The 9,352-nt window shown below is 47.1% G+C and overlaps 2 non-coding genes across 2 annotated transcripts; both read right to left on the bottom strand.

The window, feature by feature from the left end:
• Positions 1-5,310: 5,310 nt before the first annotated feature.
• TRNAL-AAG (transfer RNA leucine (anticodon AAG)) lies at positions 5,311-5,392 on the bottom strand. Its single transcript has one exon. It is a non-coding gene; the product is annotated as a tRNA-Leu (tRNA).
• A 79-nt stretch (positions 5,393-5,471) lies between these two features.
• On the bottom strand, positions 5,472-5,543 carry TRNAD-GUC (transfer RNA aspartic acid (anticodon GUC)). The gene has a single exon. It is a non-coding gene; the product is annotated as a tRNA-Asp (tRNA).
• Between the last annotated feature and the right edge of the window lie 3,809 nt (positions 5,544-9,352).

Here is a 9,352-nt window from a genome sequence, read left to right as displayed (position 1 = left end):
CCTGCTCGCCTCGCTTGCACATGGTAGCCCGGCATGATGCAGCTGGCTTAAGACTTCATGAGGTAAGTTCCACTGACTGAGGAGTATTTTCCCTCAGGTACAAATTTGCAACATCTGGAGACCCTCAGTTTTGGCCCACTGTCTCAGGCTGACAGTAGCGGCCGCTTTTACTTTCACTTTAGGCAGAGTCTGCTGCCGGCAGGGTCTTCGCCTGCTCCGCTCCCCGCGGGCGCATATATTCGCTTTGGTGCTCAGGGTACTGAGCGGGCGCCATTACTGTTAGTCGCTGGGCCAGTGCTACGCCCACCTAGGGCCCGCCGGAGCTTCTGTGGGGTGCGAACTGACCACCAATCAGCGCAGTGCGCACACATGGTAGCGGGAGCCAATCACAGGCGCCCCTGACTCTAGCTCGCCCATCTTCTTCCTGGGACCGGCATTTCTGTTTCTAGCATCGAGTTCTCACAGACTCCCGGGGACACAGACTGGGGTGAGACTGTTCAAAGTTTTTTTTTTGCCTATGTCCGTGCCCAATGCTGTTTTTCACTCTAAACAGATAGCTAAGGGGTTGGTTACTCATTACTTTTGTATCAGCTGTTACTTAAATGCCCAGTTCCGCTCCTCCAGCCTGGGTTTCTTCACTCTCAGTAGGTCTGAATTAACTCAGGTCTCCCGCTCAGTGACAGAGGCTTCCCGTGGTGTCTGCCTTGGAGAAGTCTGCCCTAAGATGCCAACCCTCTAGAAGGAACCGCTCCTCATGCCTCACGCTCTCACAAGCGTGCTAGTAGTGCCTCCTGACTCTTCCCTTGAGTCTTCAGGCAGGCATGAGCGCTCCCCTCGTGGGTTCCACCTCCCCCGCTCTATCTAGTCACAGGGGCTGCCACTCTGCTTCGCCAGAGCTGCGTGCCCAATCGATGTCTCCTTCTTCCAGGGCTGCCTCCTCTCATTAACACTCTCCAGGTGAAGTTTCCGAATCGGCATCTGACTCGGACCGCTCGGATTCAGTGGACACGGTGAACTCATTGGTTGCGGCCATAAGAGACGCCTTTCATCTAGAGGACCCAGGAACTTCGGACGTGACTCCTGAAGTATCCTTTCATCGTGCCAAACCCCATCGTGCGGGCACCCCAGATGTTCAGCTCTCATGCTGAATTTGACACCCTTCTGGAGACTGCCTGGAGACATCCTGAAAAAAGGTTTACGGCAATAAAGTTAGGCGCGGTACCCCTTCGCCAAGGACCTTGTCTCTAAGGTGACTTCCCCTCCTTCGGTGGATCCACCTATTTCTCGCCTCTCTAAAGCTACTACGCTGGCGATGCGGCTGCCATCAAGGACCCGGCAGACAAAGTAGAGTCCTTGGCAAAGTATGCCTCTGAGGCAGTGGGTTCATTCCTGCCTCCGCCTGGGTGTCTAAGGCCCTTTCCATTTGGTGTTCACAACTCCGTCAGGGTATTCTTTTGGCATCCCCCCGGAGGATCTGGCTGCATTGGCTCTCCAATGTTCCAAAGCTGGAGATTTTCTGTGCACGACTTCTATGCAATCAGCCCGTTGTGCTGCTTTTGCCATTGGTAACCTAGCGGCTCTCCATCGCTCCATGTGGCTTAAGGCGTGGGATGCAGACGCTGCCTTCAAGAAGTCTCTCACGAACTTCCATTTGCCGGTTCCCGACTTTTTGGTTAACACCTTAATGAGATTATATCTGAGGCCACAGGGGGTAAGAGATCCTGGTTACCTCAAAATAAGGCTCGCACTACTTCCCATAGGAAGTCCTCCTCTTTCAGGACCTTAGGTCCGAATAAAGGGTCTGGGCAGGTGCCCTAGAGGGACAAGATTCCTCCGTTTGTGTCGAAGTCCTGGGACTCTCTGGCTCTAGCGGTCGATGCTCTGGTGATCCTGTGGTCGGGCTTTACCTTGCCCTATCTGTTCCCCTTCCTCTCCTTCCCAGGGTTCTGAGAAAGTTCAAAGCGGAGGTCGCCCCAGCCATTCTAGTGGCTCCAGACTGGCCTCAAAGGGTGTGGTACGCCGATGTGGTCAGGCTTCTGGACGACGTGCCGTTGCGCCTTCCATTTTGTCCAGACCTCCTGTCTCAGGGTCCCCTTTGCCACCCCAATTTACAGTCACTGCATTTGACGGCATGGCGGTTGAGACTGCGGTTTTAAGAGCCCGCGTTTTTTCTTCCCAAGTGATTCGTACCATGCTCAGGGACCGCAAGCCCTCCTCTGTGAAAATGTATCACCGAACCTGGCGGTCTTATTTTCGTTGGTGCGAATCTCAGGATTTTTCTGCTGTTTGTTTTTTCCGTTCCCCGGCTTCTCTCTTTCTTGCAGTTGGGGTTGGAACGGGCTGGCTCTCAGCTCCCTTAAGGGTCAGGTTTCGGCCCTGGCGATTCTTTTTCGGCGTCCTTTAGCATCAATTTCCCATGTCCGGACTTTCAAGGCGTGGCACATGCTTCCCCTCCTTATCGGTCTCCTTCTCCCCCATGGGACCTGAACCTAGTTCTGGGTGCCCTCCAAGGCACACCCTTTGAACCTCTTAGGGAGGTTTCCCTTCGCCTCCTTTCCTGGAAGGTGGCATTTCTTATAGCTATCACCTCCATTAGGAGGGTTTCTGAACTGGCAGCTCTCTTGCCGTTCTCCCTTTCTGGTGATTCATCGGGACAAGGTTGTTTTCCGACCAGATCCTCCTTTCTTGCCTAAGGTCGTTTCAGCCTTTCATCTCAATGAGGACATTGTCCTTCCTTTTTTGTCCCGCTCCTTCTCATCCCAGGGAGCGTTTGCTCCACAAGCTGGATGTGGTGCGGGCTGTTCGGACCTACCTCTCTTTTACCTTTTCCTTTCGTCAGTGCGATTTCCTTTTTCGTCCTTACGGAGGGTCGTCATGAAGGTCAACCTGCTTCCAAGGCCACCATTTCTCGGTGGATCGGATCAGGGTTTTGGCTCATTTCTACCCGTTCTGTTGGGGCATCCTGGGCTCTTTGTAATAAGGCCTCGCAGATCTGTAAAGCGGCCACTTGGTTGTCTTTGCACACTTTCTCGAGATTCTACCAGGTTCATACCTTCGCATCGGCCGATGCTGGTCTGGGCCGTAAAGTGCTGCAGGCGGCGGTGGTTCAGCCGTCTGCCTAACCGGTTTTTCTGCCCACCCACGGGACTGCTTTGGTACATCCCCTGGTCTGTGTCCCCCAATGGAGCCGATAGAGAAAAGGAGATTTTTTTTTTTAATGCTTACCGTAAAATCTTTCTCGAAGGATCCATTGAGGGACACAGCTCCCACCCTTTTCTGGGGTTTCTCTTTGGTTATCTGTCCGAGGGTGTGTTCAGTTATATTTTTCTTCTGGTACTCGAACAGTTCATGTTTTTTTTTCCTTTGACCTGTCGGTCTCCTCCTATTGCTCTGGTACTAAAACTGATTAGCTCAGTGACCTGGAGGCGGGTATATCCTACTGGGAGGAGCCAACTTTTCTGTTTCCATAGTGTCAAGCCTCCTAGTGACAGCAGCATACACACATGGTCTGTGTACCCCAATGGATTCTTTGAGAGAGATTTTATGGTAAGCATGAAAAGTCTCCTTTTTGCAACAGCTGGAGACACACTGGTTGGGAAAAACTGAATTTTAGGAAGGATATGCAAAGCAACTCGTACAACTCTTTGGAGATTCAGTGCCTGATTAAATCCCCAGTCACGTTCTAAGGCTTCCTATTGAAGGCAAGCTAGAAATGTCTCCTGAAAGAGCATGTCCTCTGTAGACAGCTGAAGTTATTGCCCTCATGTACAGAGCAGGCTGTGGAATCATATGGAGGGTATGGTTTTTTTTTAAGATTGCGGGGAGCCAGCTGATGGGAGTAGCAAAGATTAGCTTAGAAATTATTATAGCATTGTTTCCCAACCAGTGTGCCTCCAGCTGTTGCAAAACTACAACTCCGAGCATGCCTGGACAGCTGTTGGAGTGCTGACTCCCTCTGCTCAAAAACTTATCCCCTACTCCTTTTAAGGAGAATCCTATCAACTTGTGAGGACTCAATCAATTCATGCTCCTGGGAAGGGGATATGCACAACAGCTCTGCTTTTTTTTGGAGGTAGCTCTTTTTGGGGCTTGACTCCCTGCTAAATGCTTTTGGCCCCCACCTTCTGAGACCTTAGTTACTTCCAGCTCAATCACCGGCCACAATGGCGCCCGGCCTGTCAGTGATGGGCTGAACAGGCTCACTGCCGAGATAAGGGTCTGATGCCTCAGAAGTTGTTACTCAGTACCTGATCACGTGTATATAACTGGTTAGTACAATACTGCACACGTCCTGTGGAAATAAGGAGCCGTTCTCTATGGGGATTTTCCTCCTACTCTGGACAGTTCCTAAGATGCCAGCAGAGAGCTCTGTGTTCCAAAAAGAAAATAATTTCCTCTGTAGTATTAAGCAGCTAATAAGTACTGGAAGGATTAAGATTTTTATTTTTTTTTTAAATAGAATTTACTAATCTGTAACTTTCTGGCACCAGTTGATTTAAAAACAAGTTTTCCACCAGAGTTCCCCTTTAACCTATTCATTCCTTCTGTGGACTCTGCACGGAATGCATAACCATCTAAGGGTGGTTTCAGACCACGCAAAAACGCGGTCGACCACATTTTTGCCTGCGGTCGGGAAATCGCATATGGCCGAAAACGCAGCCAACCGGAGGCTACGGTTCACTCCGGTCGACTCATAGACATGCATTAAATACGGTTCCCCTATACGGCTGAGTGCGGGCGCCGTGATTAAGCCCCCCCCCCCCCCGTCATATACAGGAACCGTAAGTACAAAACGTGGTGTGAAACCTCCCTAAGACTGCACATTCCCGTGGGGTCATTACGCCGGTCCCCGCAGACTCCAATGTCTGTGCTGAGATTTTCCGTGCAGACATTTCGACATGTGAACTTGGTCCCATTCATACGGAATTCTGTTTTGAGTTCTGCTGGCAATGTAGTGCTGATACCAAGAGCGGAACGAGCGCCTCCCCTTGCATTAGTGCCGGAGCATAGTCTAATACAACCTGTAAATGGCCGGTAGGGACCGGCTTCTACCAATCAATTGCTTTCCCTTAGGGCAGGGGAAAGGGTTGAGCCTGTAGCTGAGGGTGGGCTACACCAGCCCATGTCTGAATTTCAGTGCTGCAGGACCGCCACAGGATTCTACCCGGCACCAAACACCAAGTCACACGTGCCCCGAGTCCTAAACACCTCCTTTATTATCTGAAGATCCCTCAGGAATGCTGGACAGTGTTGTTCACCAACAAGCAGGCATGTGACGTGAGCTGAAAGAGCTCAGCAAAATGTGTTTAATGGCAGCGGTGGGATTCGAACCCACGCCCCCGAAGAGACTGGAGCCTTAATCCAGCGCCTTAGACCGCTCGGCCACGCTACCACATGGTGTTGGCTGCATTTCATACTATCTGAGGTCACAGACCTAAGCGTAACTAAGAAAAGGGTCAAAAGAGATCAACCTCCCCGTCGGGGAATCGAACCCCGGTCTCCCGCGTGACAGGCGGGGATACTCACCACTATACTAACGAGGAATGGCTTGCATCCAGGGCCCTGTGGTTTTCTCCTTAAAGGGGCAATGCTGATTAACCCTTGATGGAGAATGAACAATTTAACCTGGGCGGAAGCCCCTCGAGGTTCCATGGTGTAATGATTAGCACTCTGGACACTGAATCAGAGTTCAAATCTCAGTGGGAGTTTTTTTTTTATGGGATTCTACGGCACCATTCACATTATGGATTTTCTGCCGCAGACGACGTTCGTTCTTTCAGTGGAGAACACTCCATATGCATTGCTGTTTATAGAGATGGGGCATTTTATGAGCGCCGCTTCAAAAGCTTCCTTTTTCCCCCATTGTGGCATTGGTGGTTTATTTAACCATCTGGACATCCTCCAAATCTAACGGGTACAAGTTACTCTTACAAACTGTTCCGAACGTGGGAGCTTGTGATGTAATAGCCCCACCACCTCAATGCAAGTCTATGGGAGGGGGGTGACAGATGTCACGCCCCCTCCCTTAAACTTGCATCGAGGGGGTGGGGCATGACATCATGAGGGGCGTGGCTATAATGTCACGAGCCTCCGGGTACCGCTTAAAAAAACTAAAATTTTTGTACAAAATCAGTTATCTAAAATCGCCCAATTTTGACCACCTATAACTTTTTCATTTTGCCTTATAAAGGGCGGTATGAGGGCTCATTTTTTGCGCTGTCATCTGTACGTTTTATCGATACCACACTTGCATATATAAATCGTTTAGATCATTTATTTTTTGGAATAAAATGTGACTAAAAAGCAGCATTTTGGACTTTTTTTTTATTTTTTACGTTTACGCCGTTCACCATACGGGATCATTAACACATTTTGATAGTTAGGACATTTACGCACACAGTGATACCAAATATGTTTATTTTAAAAAAAACTTAAGCTTTTTGGGGGTAAAATGGGGAAAAACTGACAATTTTCCTATTTATTGGGGGAGGGGATTTTTTATGTTAACATTTTTCAATGTATTTATTTTTCTTTTTACACTTTTTATGTCCCCATAGGAGACTATCTATAGCAATCCTTTTGATTGCTTATACTGTTCAGTGCTGTGCATAGGGCATAGCACTGATCAGTATTATCAGTGATCTTCTGCTCTGGTCTTCTCGATCTCAGACGAGAGCAGGAGATGAACAGAGGCAGATTAGGGGACCTCCGTCCGCCATTACAGATGATCAGATCCCCGCGGCAGCGCTGCGGGGATCCGATCATCTATTTTAACATGCGCACTGCCGTAGATGCTGTGATCTGTACTTATCACGGCACCTGATGGGTTAGTGGCAGACATCTGCGCGATCGCGGATGTCGGCCATTACTGGCAGGTCCCCGGCTGCTGTTAGCATCCGGAACCTGCTGTGTATGACATGAGCACTGCTCCGATGCTCGTGGTCATACACAGGGCGTAAATGTACGTCCTGGTGCGCTAAATACCGCCGCACCAGGATGTACATTTACGTCTGTGGTCGTTAAGGGGTCAATAAATCTCCCCCAAAGTGAGCTCCACAGTTCCAGAACCTGAGAATGATTTGTATTGTAAAGGTCCTGTCAGTGCGGAGCTCACATTAGGGGAGATTTATCAAAGTTGCCAATTTTCCGGATCAATATAGCCCAAACTACAGAGGGTTAGGCCCGTCTATTGTGCGCCTAATTTATCGCACGGCTCTTGATAAATTCTGCGCACGGACTTCGGGATCTATGGTTTAGACTGTATTTATACCTGCTCCAGTATGGTCTGACATTTCGGCGTACATTTGCCCGATGCGAATTTTAGCCGAAAAGTCGCTTTTGATAAATTCAGCACCAACGCATTTTTCCGTCCAAAATAGACTAGAATGCATCATGTTCTAGAAATCCTCTAAAGCAAAAGAAAAAGTCACAGGTATTTAGACACTGACTGTCTGTGCGACAAAAAATCAGGGCACCCTAAGATTGGCCCCCCTCCTCCCCCAAGCGTGACCCTTGATTTGATTTGTCTGTTGTGTAAACTTAGGCCAGAGCTTAACCCCTTAAGGACCAGGCCATTTTACACCTTAAGGACCGGAGCGTTTTTTGCAATTCTGACCACTGTCACTTTAAACATTAATAACTCTGGAATGCTTTTAGTTATCATTCTGATTCTGAGATTGTTTTTTCGTGACATATTCTACTTTAACATAGTGGTAAAATTTTATGGTAACTTGCATCCTTTCTTGGTGAAAAATCCCAAAATTTGATGAAAAAAATGAAAATTTTGCATTTTTCTAACTTTGAAGCTCTCTGCTTGTAAGGAAAATGGATATTCAAAATAAAACATTTTTGGGTTCACATATACAATATGTCTACTTTATGTTTGCATCATAAAATTTATGAGTTTTTACTTTTGGAAGACACCAGAGGGCTTCAAAGTTCAGCAGCAATTTGGAAATTTTTCACAAAATTTTCAAACTCGCTATTTTTCATGGACCAGTTCAGGTTTGAAGTGGATTTGAAGGGTCTTCATATTAGAAATACCCCATAAATGACCCCATTATAAAAACTACACCCCCCAAAGTATTCAAAATGACATTCAATAAGTGTATTAACCCTTTAGGTGTTTCACAGGAATAGCAGAAAAGTGAAGGAGAAAATTCACAATCTTCATTTTTTACACTCGCATGTTCTTGTAGACCCAATTTTTAAATTTTTGCAATTGGTAGAAAGGAGAAAATTTTTACTTGTATTTGAAACCCAATTTCTCTCGAGTAAGCACATACCTCATATGTCTATGTTAATTGTTCAGCGGGCGCAGTAGAGGGCTCAGAAGGGAAGGAGCGACAAATGGTTTTTGGGGGGCATGTCACCTTTAGGAAGCCCCTATGGTGCCAGGACAGCAAAAAAAACCACATGGCATACCATTTTGGAAACTAGACCCCTCGGGGAACGTAACAAGGGGTAAAGTGAACCTTAATACCCCACAGGTGATTCACGACTTTTGCATATGTAAAAAAAAAATATATATATGTTTTACCTAAAATGCTTGGTTTCCCAAAAAGTTTACATTTTTAAAAAGGATAATAGCAGAAAATACCCCCCAAAATTTGAAGCCCAATTTCTCCCGATTCAGAAAACACCCCATATGGGGGTGAAAAGTGCTCTGCTGGCGCACTACAGGTCTCAGAAGAGAAGGAGTCACATTTGGCTTTTTGAAAGCAAATTTTGCTCTGGGGGCATGCCGCATTTAGGAAGCCCCTATGGTGCCAGAACCGCAAAAAAAAACCACATGGCATACCATTTTGGAAACTAGACCCCTCGGGGAACGTAAAAAGGGGTAAAGTGAACCTTAATACCCTACAGGTGTTTCACGACTTTTGCATATGTAAAAAAAAAAAAAAAATTTTTTACCTAAAATGCTTGGTTTCCCAAAATTTTTACATTTTTAAAAAGGGTAATAGCAGAAAATACCCCCCAAAATTTGAATCCCAATTGCTCCCGATTCAGAAAACACCCCATATGGGGGTGAAAAGTGCTCTGCTGGCGCACTACAGGTCTCAGAAGAGAAGGAGTCACATTTGGCTTTTGAAAGCAAATTTTGCTCTGGGGGCATGCCGCATTTAGGAAGCCCCTATGGTGCCAGAACCGCAAAAAAAAAACCACATGGCATACCATTTTGGAAACTAGACCCCTCGGGGAACGTAAAAAGGGGTAAAGTGAACCTTAATACCCTACAGGTGTTTCACGACTTTTGCATATGTAAAAAATTTTTTATTTTTTTTTACCTAAAATGCTTGGTTTCCCAAAATTTTTACATTTTTAAAAAGGGTAATAGCAGAAAATACCCCCC

The sequence above is a fragment of the Hyla sarda genome, chromosome 4, assembly GCF_029499605.1.
Source record: "Hyla sarda isolate aHylSar1 chromosome 4, aHylSar1.hap1, whole genome shotgun sequence".
Lineage (NCBI taxonomy): Eukaryota > Metazoa > Chordata > Amphibia > Anura > Hylidae > Hyla > Hyla sarda.
This window is presented reverse-complemented; position numbering and strand designations above follow the sequence as displayed.